Genomic DNA, 14,782 nt, shown 5'->3' with positions numbered 1-14,782 from the left:
CTCAATACACCTACACTTTTGCTCAATACACCCACACTTTGCTCAATACACCACACTTTGCTCAATACACCTACACTTTGCTCAATACACCTACACTTTTGCTCAATACACCCACACTTTGCTCAATACACCACACTTTGCTCAATACACCCACACTTTGCTCAATACACCTACACTTTTGCTCAATACACCCACACTTTGCTCAATACACCTACACTTTGCTCTAATACACCCACACTTTGCTCAATACACCACACTTTGCTCAATACACCTACACTTTTGCTCAATACACCCACACTTTGCTCAATACACCACACTTTGCTCAATACACCTACACTTTTCTCAATACACCTACACTTTTGCTCAATACACCACACTTTGCTCAATACACCCACACTTTGCTCAATACACCTACACTTTGCCTCAATACACCCACACTTTGCTCAATACACCTACACTTTGCTCAATACACCTACACTTTCTCAATACACCTACACTTTGCCTCAATACACCACACTTTTGCTCAATACACCTACACTTTTGCTCAATACACCCACACTTTGCTCACACACCACACTTTGCTCTCAATACACCTACACTTTGCTCAATACACCTACACTTTGCTCAATACACCCACACTTTGCTCAATACACCACACTTTGCTCAATACACCCACACTTTGCTCAATACACCACACTTTGCTCAATACACCTACACTTTTGCTCAATACACCCACACTTTGCTCAATACACCACACTTTTCTCAATACACCTACACTTTTGCTCAATACACCACACTTTGCTCAATACACCACACTTTGCTCAATACACCTACACTTTGCTCAATACACCCACACTTTGCTCAATACACCCACACTTTGCTCAATACACCTACACTTTTCTCAATACACCTACACTTTGCTCAATACACCACACTTTGCTCAATACACCTACACTTTTTGCTCAAATACACCCACACTTTGCTCAATACACCACACTTTGCTCAATACACCTACACTTTGCTGAATACACCCACACTTTGCTCAATACACCCACACTTTGCTCAATACACCCACACTTTGCTCAATACACCTACACTTTTGCTCAATACACCCACACTTTGCTCAATACACCTTCACTTTGCTCAATACACCCACACTTTGCTCAATACACCCACACTTTGCTCAATACACCTACACTTTGCTCAATACACCCACACTTTGCTCAATACACCACACTTTGCTCAATACACCACACTTTTGCTCAATACACCCACACTTTGCTCAATACACCACACTTTGCCTCAATACACCTACACTTTGCTCAATACACCCACACTTTGCTCTTACACCCACACTTTGCTCAATACACCACACTTTGCTCAATACACCCTACACACTACACACACACTTTGCTCAATACACACACACTTTGCTCAATACACCACACTTTGCTCAATACACCTACACTTTTGCTCAATACACCCACACTTTGCTCAATACACCACACTTTGCTCAATACACCCACAGTTTTGCTCAATACACCTACACTTTCTTGCTCAATACACCCACACTTTGCTCAATACACCACACTTTGCTCAATACACCCACACTTTGCTCAATACACCCACACTTTGCTCAATACACCACACTTTGCTCAATACACCTACACTTTTGCTCAATACACACACACTTTGCTCAATACACCCACACTTTGCTCAATACACCACACTTTGCTCAATACACCTACACTTTTGCTCAATACACCCACACTTTGCTCAATACACCACACTTACACTTTTGCTCAATACACCCACACTTTGCTCAATACACCTACACTTTTGCTCAATACACCCACACTTTGCTCAATACACCACACTTTTGCTCAATACACCCACACTTTGCTCAATACACCTACACTTTTGCTCAATACACCCACACTTTTGCTCAATACACCTACACTTTTGCTCAATACACCCACACTTTGCTCAATACACCACACTTTGCTCAATACACCTACACTTTTGCTCAATACACCCACACTTTGCTCAATACACCACACTTTGCTCAATACACCACACTTTGCTCAGTACACCTACACTTTGCTCAATACACCACACTTTGCTCAATACACCCACACTTTGCTCAATACACCTACACTTTTGCTCAATACACCCACACTTTGCTCAATACACCACACTTTTCTCAATACACCTACACTTTTCTCAATACACCCACACTTTGCTCAATACACCTACACTTTGCTCAATACACCCACACTTTGCTCAATACACCCACACTTTGCTCAATACACCACACTTTGCTCAATACACCTACACTTTTGCTCAATACACCCACACTTTGCTCAATACACCACACTTTGCTCAATACACCCACACTTTGCTCAGTACACCTACACTTTGCTCAATACACCACACTTTTGCTCAATACACCCACACTTTGCTCAATACACCTACACTTTGCTCAATACACCCCACACTTTGCTCAATACACCACACTTTGCTCAATACACCCTTCACTTTTCTCAATACACCTACACTTTCTCTCAATACACCCACACTTTTCTCAGTACATACACACTCTTGCTCAGTACACCTACACTTTGCCTCAATACACCCACACTTTGCTCAATACACCACACTTTGCTCCAATACACCTTCACTTTTCTCAATACACCTACACTTTTCTCTCAAGCAATACACCCACACTTTGCTCAATACACCTACTCTTTGCTCAATACACCTACACTTTGCTCAATACAACTACACTTTTCTCAATACACCCACACTTTGCTCAATATACCTACACTTTTCTCAATACACCCACACTTTGCTCAATACACCACACTTTGCTCAGTACACCTACACTTTGCTCAATACACCTACACTTTGCTCAATACACCCACACTTTGCTCAATACACCTACACTTTTGCTCAATACACCCACACTTTGCTCAATACACCACACTTTGCTCAATACACCTTCACTTTTCTCAATACACCTACACTTTGCTCAATACACCCACACTTTGCTCAATACACCTACACTTTTCTCAATACACCTACACTTTGCTCAATACACCCACACTTTGCTCAATACACCACACTTTGCTCAGTACACCTACACTTTGCTCAATACACCTACACTTTGCTCAATACACCCACACTTTGCTCAATACACCTACACTTTTGCTCAATACACCCACACTTTGCTCAATACACCTACACTTTTGCTCAATACACCCACACTTTGCTCAATACACCACACTTTGCTCAATACACCTTCACTTTTCTCAATACACCTACACTTTGCTCAATACACCCACACTTTGCTCAATACACCCACACTTTGCTCAATACACCCACACTTTGCTCAATACACCCACACTTTTCTCAATACACCTACACTTTGCTCAATACACTTACACTTTTCTTAATACACCTACACTTTTCTCGATACAACCACACTTTGCTCAATACACCTACACTTTTCTCAATACACCCACACTTTGCTCAATACACCTACACTTTGCTCAATACACCTACAATTTTCTCAATACACCTACACTTTTCTCAATACACCTACACTTTGCTCATACACCTACACTTTTGCTCAATACACACACACTTTGCTCAATACACCTACACTTTTGCTCAATACACCTACACTTTGCTCAATACACACACACTTTGCTCAATACACCACACTTTGCTCAATACACCCACACACATACCACACTTTTGCTCAATACACACCACACTTTGCTCAATACACCTACACTTTGCTCAATACACACACTTTGCTCAATACACCCACACTTTGCTCAATACACCTACACTTTGCTCAATACACCTACACTTTGCTCAATACACCTACACTTTGCTCAATACACCTACACTTTGCTCAATACACCTACACTTTGCTCAATACACCTACACTTTGCTCAATACACCCACACACTTTTCTCAATACACCTACACTTTGCTCAATACACCTACACTTTGCTCAATACTTTGCTCAATACACCTACACTTTTCTCAATACACCTACACTTTTCTCAATACACCTACAATTTTCTCAATACACATACTCTTTGCTCAATACACATACACTTTCTGAAAAACAAAATTAGGATTTGACGTGTGTACGGCAAACTTAATATATCTGTAGAATCATGCAGTCTTTGGTCACTTTGGGCAGAAGTGATGGGTATAGTGCACACAAATCAATCCTAGGTTTGTTTACCTGAAGGTACGCTGAAACATCACGTTCTTAAAACATACACAAGACCACACCGATACTCATTTTATTCAATGGAAAAATAATACGAAGATAATTTCCAGTACATAGCCATTTTGGCCTGTTCCTCTTTTCATGCAAGACGTGCGGACGTGGCTGATGAATGTTCCAATGCTGTCGATGCCAGCGATGCACGTAGTAAAGGTGTCTGTTTAAGCGTCGATGGAAGTGGTACAGGCATCCCCGGAGGCGGTAGAGACGTCGATTTAAGGAGGCGGGGGTTGTTCTCAGTCAGCTCAAAATTTATTTTTTTATTTTATTCTATTTCTTTCTTTATTTTATTTTATTTATTTATTTTGGAGGGGGGTGGGGGTCTAAGGGTTTAGGCTGGGGATTATAGCCTGATGCTTGGCATTTGAGGAGCAACTTCCTCGTGGTGGGTGCTTCTCACGTGGCTCAGCCCCCGTGTTGACCCGGGGCCGAATAGGTCAACAGCACCCCATTGCTGGTTGTAAGAGGCGACCAAATTGGGCAACCCGTTGGCCGTGGGTTGGGGCCCTGTGTCGGCAGAGGAAGGGAGTCTGGTGGTTGAGGATGACGGAACCGGCAATAGTGTTCAATAATCCAATACACCACTTCGACCCTAACTTTGTCTAGACGGGTGGTAGAATAGGCCCGATTCTACCAATCAGCTGGTCACGCCTAACCCTGTGCGTGGAATGTTTATACAAAATTTGGTATAACATAACACTTTTGGCCATGTTCAAAATGTTAACTGATATTCTGCCAAACCAATTAGCCTTGCAGACCCATACACAGAAGGCGGTGGCTCATGGGCCAATCTGGTGATGCTAACCTCCGATTTCTGTACGTCTCCAATTGATTGTCATGGGCCGAACCATCCTGACCTTTAATCTGGCAGACAGCTACTGCATTTCATGTCAAATTCGCTGGAGTATACCACCCCCTTATCCCCGGTCTTTGCAGCTTGGAGATCCGCTGCAATATAAGATTGTCCTTGTAGACACTCCATGGAGGGTGGGGAGAGGAGGTGTCGAACCACATTACTTACGACATGGCTTCCCAACACCCCGGTTCAAAACGAAGACACATGGATTCCGACAACTCCTCGTCTGACGAGAGTATGCCCTTCCGACCTGACTACTGGCCACGCTTCCTGATCATTGAAGCTTGTGACAAGCAACCTTTGCAACTGAATCCATTTGCAATCTCCAAAGGTATTGCTGGTATCTGCGGAGAGGTTGCCAATGTTACAAAGCTCCGATCCGATCAAGGTCGCTGTCTCAGCGCACAAAACACTTAACTCGTGTAGACGCATTGTACGGGACAGAGCTCGATGCCTGTCTGACATGAATGAAGAACAAATTGTCGAGGAACTCTCCCAGCAGTCCGTCACAGCCGTAAAACGATTCACTTTCAAAACGGACGGTGTTGTTCAACCAACAAACACCTATCTCTTTTTCGTTCGCGCGAGCAAAGATTAATTCCTGACTCGATTAGAGCTGGTTATTGTAGCACTGGTGTGGAGGTGTATGTCCCCAATCCACTCCGGTGCTACAACTGCCAAAAGTTTGGACATGGATCCAAGTCCTGTCGTTCCTCTGCTGTTTGTTACCGCTGCGGTGACAAGCATGAGGGCAATGACTGTACTAAGGAAGTGAAGTGCACAAACTGCGGTGGTAACCATATGGCCTCTTCCAAGTTTTGTCCAGTGTGGCATCGCGAATCCGAGATCCTAAAGATCAAGCACAAAGAAAATGTCTCTCTTCATGAAGCTAAGAAGAGGGTTGCAAGTTTAACTGTAGCCCCTTCAACCATCACCTACTCTTCTGCTGTCTCCCGTCCTTCTATCACTACTGCAACTATCTCGTGTCAGACCGATCTGACATGGGTCACATTGTCTCAGCCAACTCAACTCAACTCAACTCAACTCAGCCCATCTCAGCCATTCCATCTCCAAAGCCAAAAGTCAAAACTTCTGATCACAAACACCAGAACAAATGCCAAAACCAGAAACAGAAACTGCGCGCCGAAAAAAGGGAAAGAAAGAAGCTACAGAGACTAAAGCAGCTTGAGCAACTGCATAACCCAAAACCAAAGGCCACCTCTCCTTTAGAGGTCCCCGTTGAGGTCCATAACTCCTTTGGCCCTCTGGATATGGAGGTCACTCCATCTCCACCTGGCACCAATAGGAGTTCATCAAACGCTTTCTCATGTTCACGTGACATGTCACCAGTGGAAGCACCATGAATCCACAAAACATGATTCAATGGAATTGCAGAGGACTTAAGAATAGTTTTAACGAATTACAGTTATTGATTCAAGACTTCAAACCATCCGCGTTTTGTCTCCAAGAAACCTACCTAAAAGGACTGATAAATTTGACATCCGTCGGTACAGTTCCTACCACTCTTTTTCTCCTCCCGGCGTAAAAGCTACAGGAGGCACACTTTTATCCGGGTGAGGCAGGGCATCCTCCATAGCCCTGTTCGACTTAACACCAACCTACAAACTGTTGCTCTCCCATGACCCTGAACATAGGATTTACACTATGTTCACTCTATCTTTCTCCTTCCTCAACTATCCGCCTAGCAGATCTTCAGAACTTGTATGATCAACTCCCAAAGCCCTGCATAATCATGGGTGACTTGAACGGCCACAACCCCCTATGGGGGAGTACTGATACAAACAACAAGGGGAAAGTTCTTGAAGATTTTCTCTCAAATAATGATCTATGCATCTTCAACGATGGATCAAACACTTATCTCCATCCTGCCACTGGAACATACTCTGCTCTTGATCTATCACTTACAGATTCTAATCTTTTAAACGAGTTTGAATGGTCGGTCCACAATGACCTTTGTGGAAGTGACCACTTCCCAACAATTCTTACTCCTATCAATCCCACGGATGAACCACCTTCAACAAGGTGCACGTGGAATTTTACTAAGGCCAATTGGCCATTATTCCAAACCCTATGTTCTGAAAACCTTAAACCTGACAATTTCAGGAAGTTCCTGATCCCATGGAACTATTTTCAGACGTCCTACATGACATTGGAGACAAAACCATTCCTAAGTCCTCTGCAAACCCGCACATACGCAAACCATGGTTTGATGCAAACTGCAAACAAGCTAGAAAAAATAGGAAGAAGGTGGGAAATTATTTCCGACAACATCCTACTGTGCATAACCTGAATGCTGTTAAAATGACAAATGCCAGGGCAAGACGTACCTTTAAGCAAACTAAACGCAGATCATGGAGGAAATATGTGTCCAAAATCAACTCCCGCACACCCATGTCCAAGGTGTGGAACATGATTCAAACGATTAAGGGCAAAGGATCCAAATCTGGTGTTCGCCATCTCAAAGATGGTGACTCCCTCTTAACCAATAAAGTTGAAATTGCAAACAAACTTGGCGAAACCTTGGCAAACCACTCCTCATCGTCAAATTATAAGCTCAAGTTCCAGAAATACCAAACCCAACAAGAAAAGAAATCAGTCAATTTTAACTCTGATAATGGTGAGGATTACAATGAAACGTTTTCTCTCCATGAACTACGTACTGCCCTGGGGCAGGCTCACGACACTGCAGCAGGAGCTGATGATATTCATTATCAACTTCTGAAACACCTCCCTGATCCAAGTTTGGAAACTCTACTCAATATATTTGATGACATTTGGACAACCGGCAACTTTCCTCCTTCGTGGCACAATGCCATTATCATCCCTATACCAAAACCTGGCCGGGATCATACTGATCCCTCAAACTACCGTCCTATATCCCTAACTAGCTGTGTTTGTAAAACCATGGAGCGCATGGTCAACAATCGATTAATCTGGTACTTGGAGACCAATAACCTCCTTAGTGACCTCCAATGTGGTTTCCGAAAAAACACGAAGTACCATTGACCATCTGGTGCGTCTGGAATCTTTATCAAAAATTCCATTGTCAACAAACAACATACTGTATCTATCTTTTTCGATTTAGAAAAAGCATACGATACAACGTGGAAACATGGTATCTTAAAAGATTTACATGAATTTGGATTGAGGGGCAGATTACCTCAGTTCATATCTCAGTTTTTAAACAACAGACAATTTCAAGTACGGGTAGGTTCCACATTGTCTGATTATTTCCACCAAGATCAGGGCGTCCCTCAAGGCAGCATCCTGTCTGTCACCCTTTTAGCATCAAAATGAACAGCCTCACTAACGTCTTGAACAGTTGTGTTGATGGGTTCCTTTTCGTGGACGATTTCAATATTTCATGTCGTGGTAAGAACATGCACGCAATAGAAAGGCAGCTACAACTCTTCCTTAACAAAATCCAAAAATGGGCCAATGAAAATGGCTTTAAGTTTTCAAAATCCAAAACAAATTGTATTCACTTTTGTCGTAAATACAAACCACACAAGGATCCAGACCTATCTTTAGATGGTACTCCTATCAAGGTAGTAGAAGAGGCTAAATTCCTTGGACTCATATTCGACCGTCACCTGACATTCTTACCACACATAAAATATTTGAAAACGAAGTGCTTGAAGGCTCTGGACTTACTAAAAGTCGTTTCAAATACAGAGTGGGGAAGGGATCAGACTACCCTCCTTCACTTGTACAGATCTTTGGTTCGCTCTAAACTAGACTACGGCTCCATTGTTTATGGTGGAGCCTGCAAAAGCAATTTAGAAAAATTAGATTCTATCCACCACCAAGGCCTGAGGCTCTGCCTGGGAGCTTTTAGGACCTCTCCGGTAGACAGTCTATATGCAGAGGCTAACGAACCTTCCCTTGAACAACGCCGCATTAAACTTTCACTGCAATATATCACTAAATTACGTTCAAATCAGTCCAATCCAGCATACAATTGTGTTTTCAACCCTCTCTATGAAAACCTGTTTCCTAAACTGCCAAACCTGGTTCCACCACTAATCTTGGAATCAGAATTCAACAACACATATCTGGAGCTAAAATTTATCTCAATATCATAGCACCTTGCCGACTCCTGTCTTCACCACCCTGGCAGATGGTGAAACCACAGGTCGATCTTACCCTCACTAAACTCAAAAAGTCCGAAACAAGTCCTTTGGTGTTCCAGCAGGAATACAACCAGTTATGTTCCAAGTATGACACCCATAGATCCATTTTCACAGACGGATCCAAGGATGAGGGCCAAGTTGCCAGTGCTACAGTCATTGGATCCAAGACTGTCTCCTCTAGGATTCCCGACAACAGTTCCATTTTCACTGCCGAGGCCAAAGCTATCTTTTCAGCTTTGACCTATATTAAACAGCAGAATCATTCCAAAAACTTCATCGTTTTCAGAGATTCATTATCTTGCCTTCAAGCACTTCAAAATGTTACTTCAAGTCACCCAATCATTCTGGACATTTTAGAACTTTACAACGACCTCTCTACTGGCCAATGTGACATCGTACTCTGCTGGTTGCCGGGTCACGTCGGCATAGCAGGTAACACAAAAGCCGATGCTGCAGCAAAAGCAGCTCTTGACAAGCCCTTATCTCCACTGCTGATCCCGTACAATGATTTCAAACCCACTATCAAAAGCTATACTCGTGACCTCATGCAAAAACTATGGGACACTCAAGTAGGAAGAAATAAACTGTATGAATTGAAACCAACCATTGGTTATACCTACTTGGGTTGTCAGTCAAGACGTGATAAGGTAATTTTACGACGCAGTCGGTTTACTCATGACTATCAGCTGAAAACGGATGGGGATGGACCCCCCATGTGTGTCTCTTGCGATGAGGTTTTCACCATCGAGCATATTCTGTTTGACTGTGTGGACATATCGTCTGCAAGGGACTCACATTATGATGCAACAAATCTGAAAGATCTGTTCTCCCGCGTGAGCGCTCATCTGATAGTGAACTACCTGAGGGAAGTTGATCTGTATCAGAAATTGTAACTGTGTAATGTGACTAACAAATTGCCTGCCTTTAAATTTAGTGCTATGACTTTTTCTGTTTCTAAATGACAATGAAATGAATATATGTTTTTGAAATAAAAGTCATTTTGACTCTGTACTTACAATGTTTACTAATGCAGACTTGTTTGTCACTATATGGCTGGAATAATGCCGATGTGACGTAAAGCCCAACTGAACTAAACTCAACTCAGCTGTTGCTGAAATGTGTTCACCAATAAGGGTGCGACCGCCTCCGTGGTGTAGTGGTTAGAGCGTCCGCCCGGAAAGCGGAAGGTCGCGGGTTCGATCCCCCACCGCGTCATACCAAACAGACGTTAAAATATGGTACTTGTTGGTCCCTGCCTGGCGCTCAGCATTAATAGGTACAACAAGGACTGGTCGACTCGGAGTCAGTATAATATGTCTGAGTGGCGTATTCATGCTTCACTGCGGCATGGTATCTCAGTGGGCTAGTACTATAAAACCAGCTTAAGTCTGGGCTAGTACATGCAGCCGCACATACACGTACACACGCATGCACATCGTCATATGAGCGAAATATTCTCAAGCACGACGTTAAATCCAGTTCCACCACCACCACCAATAAGGGTGCAGCTCAAGGTCCCCCAGCTCAACCTACAGCTTGGTGAACTGAGGTCACCGTGTTTAATGAGTGTCATGAGCATGTTATAAGAATACCTTGATTGGGGCATCAAAGCATCAATAGGGCTATAAGAAAGACTGACATCTTCAGTTACCATGGCAAAATGGCAAACGTCAATGTTCAGATACAGTTCTTTCCAGCATCTAATTATGGCCGAATATTAGTCCATGCTGTTTTCAATGCGCCAAAAAGAACAGTTACAAAGATACTATCTACTGGCGATGTAAGCAACATACACTGGCCATGGGTTGTCAAGCAACCTTAAACACAAAGAATGATCTCCTGATAAAATATGGAAGGCCACACGATCATCACTCTGACCATCATATACAAGACATGTCTTTTCTTCAAAGAGTGAAGAAACGATGCAGAGAGGAAGTGACTCCCATCCCGTTCTTCCCAATGAGGAACTCGCAGGTAAAACATGTACACATATCTGCCTATATACTTTTGTGTGTGAACAAAAATGCATACATACAAAGAGGAACAGTAATAATTTGTAACTATAACTCATTGTTTGTGATGATTTGTGACTATTATGTATTTAATTAAATATTTCTCTTCTTGGACTTTATGTACATTCAGAATTAGTGGATGTCGCAATCCTTCAGCATTCTTTCGTTCACATGAAAATCTGACCCAAATCTACCAAACTGACATTGGGTAAAATGGTTTCAAGAAAAGTTAGGGCACAAAAGAGGAAAACATCACTTTCCTATCATTTTCTAATTACAACAAAAAGGAAAAACAAAGATTCTTTCAACTTTGGCTATGTATTCTGATGGAAAATGTATTGAGCTCTTCACTGGAACATAACTGGAGTGAATTGACCCATTACCGGTGTAAGTTCTGATCAGGGAATACAGGTTGTTCTGAAATGTTTTGGTTCTATTGGTCAATGACATGGTCATTTAGTCACCATTTTGTAAATACAGCTGAATTCCTTGACGCTTGTAATGATTTCAAATTTTATCCCTTGAAAATATACAAAACTTGAACAGATACGGTGTTCTTACAAAACCTTAAGGTTTAAGTTATCTGACTCTGATCTGAAGAATCTTGTATCTGTGAATCTGTCATTGTATCTTCCTGCGACATCACCGGCACTCACTCTGCAACACCACCGACACATCTTCTGAAACATCACCAACAAGCCTTTCTCGCCAAGGGTCTAGGATCAAGGTCAACTTTCAGTTGAAGAATTCTATCTCTAGACTTCACATTAGTTTCATGTTTGTGGCTATATGTATTTATGAAGTAATCTTGCACTACGTTCCAATCCCCACAGACAATTAAGTGGTCACTTTGAGGGGACCTTATTATAGAATCAAGATTGTCATAGAAGCTAGGGTTGTCAATATTTGGACCATACAGATTGATAATGGCTAATTTGTAATTATAGTCAGCTCTACAGTCTAAACATTACCTTCATTGTCTCTGTGCACAACACCAAGTGAGTAGTCTACATACTTAGAAAACAATATTGCTACACCTCTAGAGTTACTTTTGAATAAACTGAAATAGCAGTTTCCACAAGCCCAATCATCCATAGCTTGTAAAATAAACATCTTGTAGATAATAAATTGAAGCACGCTTTGTTTTCAGAAATCTAAACATTTCTTTCTTTTTAATTTATCATACAACCCTCGACAGTTTAATGATATTATTTGTAACTTAGTCATTTGTTATGTTGAGATTACTGTGCAGTGGTAAGATAAAGATGTACAAGCGGCAGATGTTATGTAGCTTTTTGGAAAGTCAACGTTGAGGAATAAAGAATAATGACAATTGTTATGCATATACAACTTCTTTTATTCTGTGTAGGCGACGTTTCGACATAGATTCTAATGTCGTTGTCAAGCAAGTGATGTGCAATACTTGAGGCAAGGTATATATACATAGTAAAGTTCATGGCCGGTTGGAGTCTCTTGATGTGAATGGCTTCTAACCAGCAATCACACCCACATTCACATCTAGAGACTCCAACCGGCCATGAACAGAGACCAAGGATATTACATCCCCACTGCCTACAACCAACTCATCACCAAGCAATCTTAATCCCATTATTCTCCTGTCTGCCATATCACTGGCTTCCTCCCAATAATCCCCCATAGCTTACTCTGTGTAACAATTGCCTTCTTGTGTAAACATCCTCCAACCTTGTACATCAACCTTGTACATCAACCTCATTAATTGTGCAAACATCAATCACTTACTGTTCAACTTTACTATGTATATATATACCTTGCCTCTGGTATTGTACATCATTTGCTTGATAACGGTGTTAGTAGCTACACCGAAACGTCGCTCATATTATATTAAAGAAGTTGTATATCCATAGAACTCTCCTCGTTGTTCATCACACCATTTTCTAAATGCCACTCAAACAAATGTTCTCAGAGTGTAATACTCATTATGGTTTACAGAAGCGCCATGTCTATACTTAGACCAAAGTGAAAAAAGCTGTGAAAAATGATGATAAGAAAGTAAAATCAACAGGAGACCCGTCTGACGGTTTGCATTCATATTTCGAATCCCCACGGATGATATATAATAACTGAAATGAATATATATAGAGATTAAGCTATACTCACAAGATGAGGTGAGGTGAAATTAGATTTAACGTCGTACTTGAAAATATTTCGCTGATATGACGACGTGCATGCGTGTGTATATGTATGTGCGGCTGCTTGTACTAGCCCAGACTGAAGCTGGTTTTACAGTGCTAGCTCACTGAAATACCATGCCGTAGTGAAGCATGAATACCCTACTCAGACACATTATACTGACTCCGAGCCGACCAGTCCTTGATACACCCATTAATGCCGAGCGCCAGGCAGGGACCAACAAGTACCATATTTTAACGTCTTTTGGTATAACGCGGTCGGGGATCGAACCCGCGACCTTCTGTTCTCCGGGCGGACGCTCTAACCACTACACCACGGAGGCGGTCCTATACTCACAAAATCATGTCCAAAATGAAGACCTTCTCGAAACACTGAAAAATACCATAAATCCGACAAGAATCCACGAAAGAAACACGCAACACAGATAGTGATCTCACAAGTACACAGAGAAGAAACTGAGAACAACCACCCACTATTAGACGTGCTGGAGTGTATTCGCATATATGGCCACACACTTATACTGTCCATTTGTCTTGTAGCTTCCATATCATATATACTTGTGTTTATACACATCATAGGCGGATCGTGTGTGTGTGTGTGTGTGTGTGTGTGTGTGTGTGTGTGTGTGTGTGTGTGTTTGCAGGGGTCCCCCCCCCCCTTTTTTCCTGAAAGTTTATTAAATGACCATTGAAACTCTGGTGAAAATGAAGTGTGCACCCTCCCTTTTCTCAGTAGTGTGCACCCCTTTTTCTCAAAAAGCTGTATCCGCCCCTGCACATACATGAAGAGAACAGCTTGTCTCACATAACAACAGATAAACCATATCGCTCCTTTTGGCGGGAAATTAAATTTGACGGGGAAAACATTTTGGCGGAGAAAGGGAGTAATATAGAGAAACTCATTAAACAGTTGTTTGAAAATAATATAATACTTTGTTGGAGACTTTAGACAAAATTTAGAGACTACAGTTGAGCCAAATCATCCGTGGGTTGGGAGAGCTCTTCATGGGTTTCATGCGCAACCGGAAGTCCTCAGTAACAAATATTGTTGTGACGCGCAATGATTTTGTCACGAAAGGTTGCCAAGCACATCCCAGACATCATGACTGCATGCCTCTGTACCTTCATTGTGAATGAGGTCTCAGTCATTGTATACCAGTATATTTCAACCTTTACATGTTGAATGATTTTGAAACACTATATATGAAGCACTCTAACTCTTTGTCCACCATTAATGAAAGGTCAAGCTATTGGTAACACTATTTCTTAAAAGTTGTAAA

This window comes from Haliotis rubra, unplaced genomic scaffold, assembly GCF_003918875.1.
Source record: "Haliotis rubra isolate DU_JTF1 unplaced genomic scaffold, ASM391887v1 Scf175, whole genome shotgun sequence".
Classification (NCBI taxonomy): domain Eukaryota; kingdom Metazoa; phylum Mollusca; class Gastropoda; order Lepetellida; family Haliotidae; genus Haliotis; species Haliotis rubra.
Note: the sequence above shows the minus strand (reverse complement) of the source record.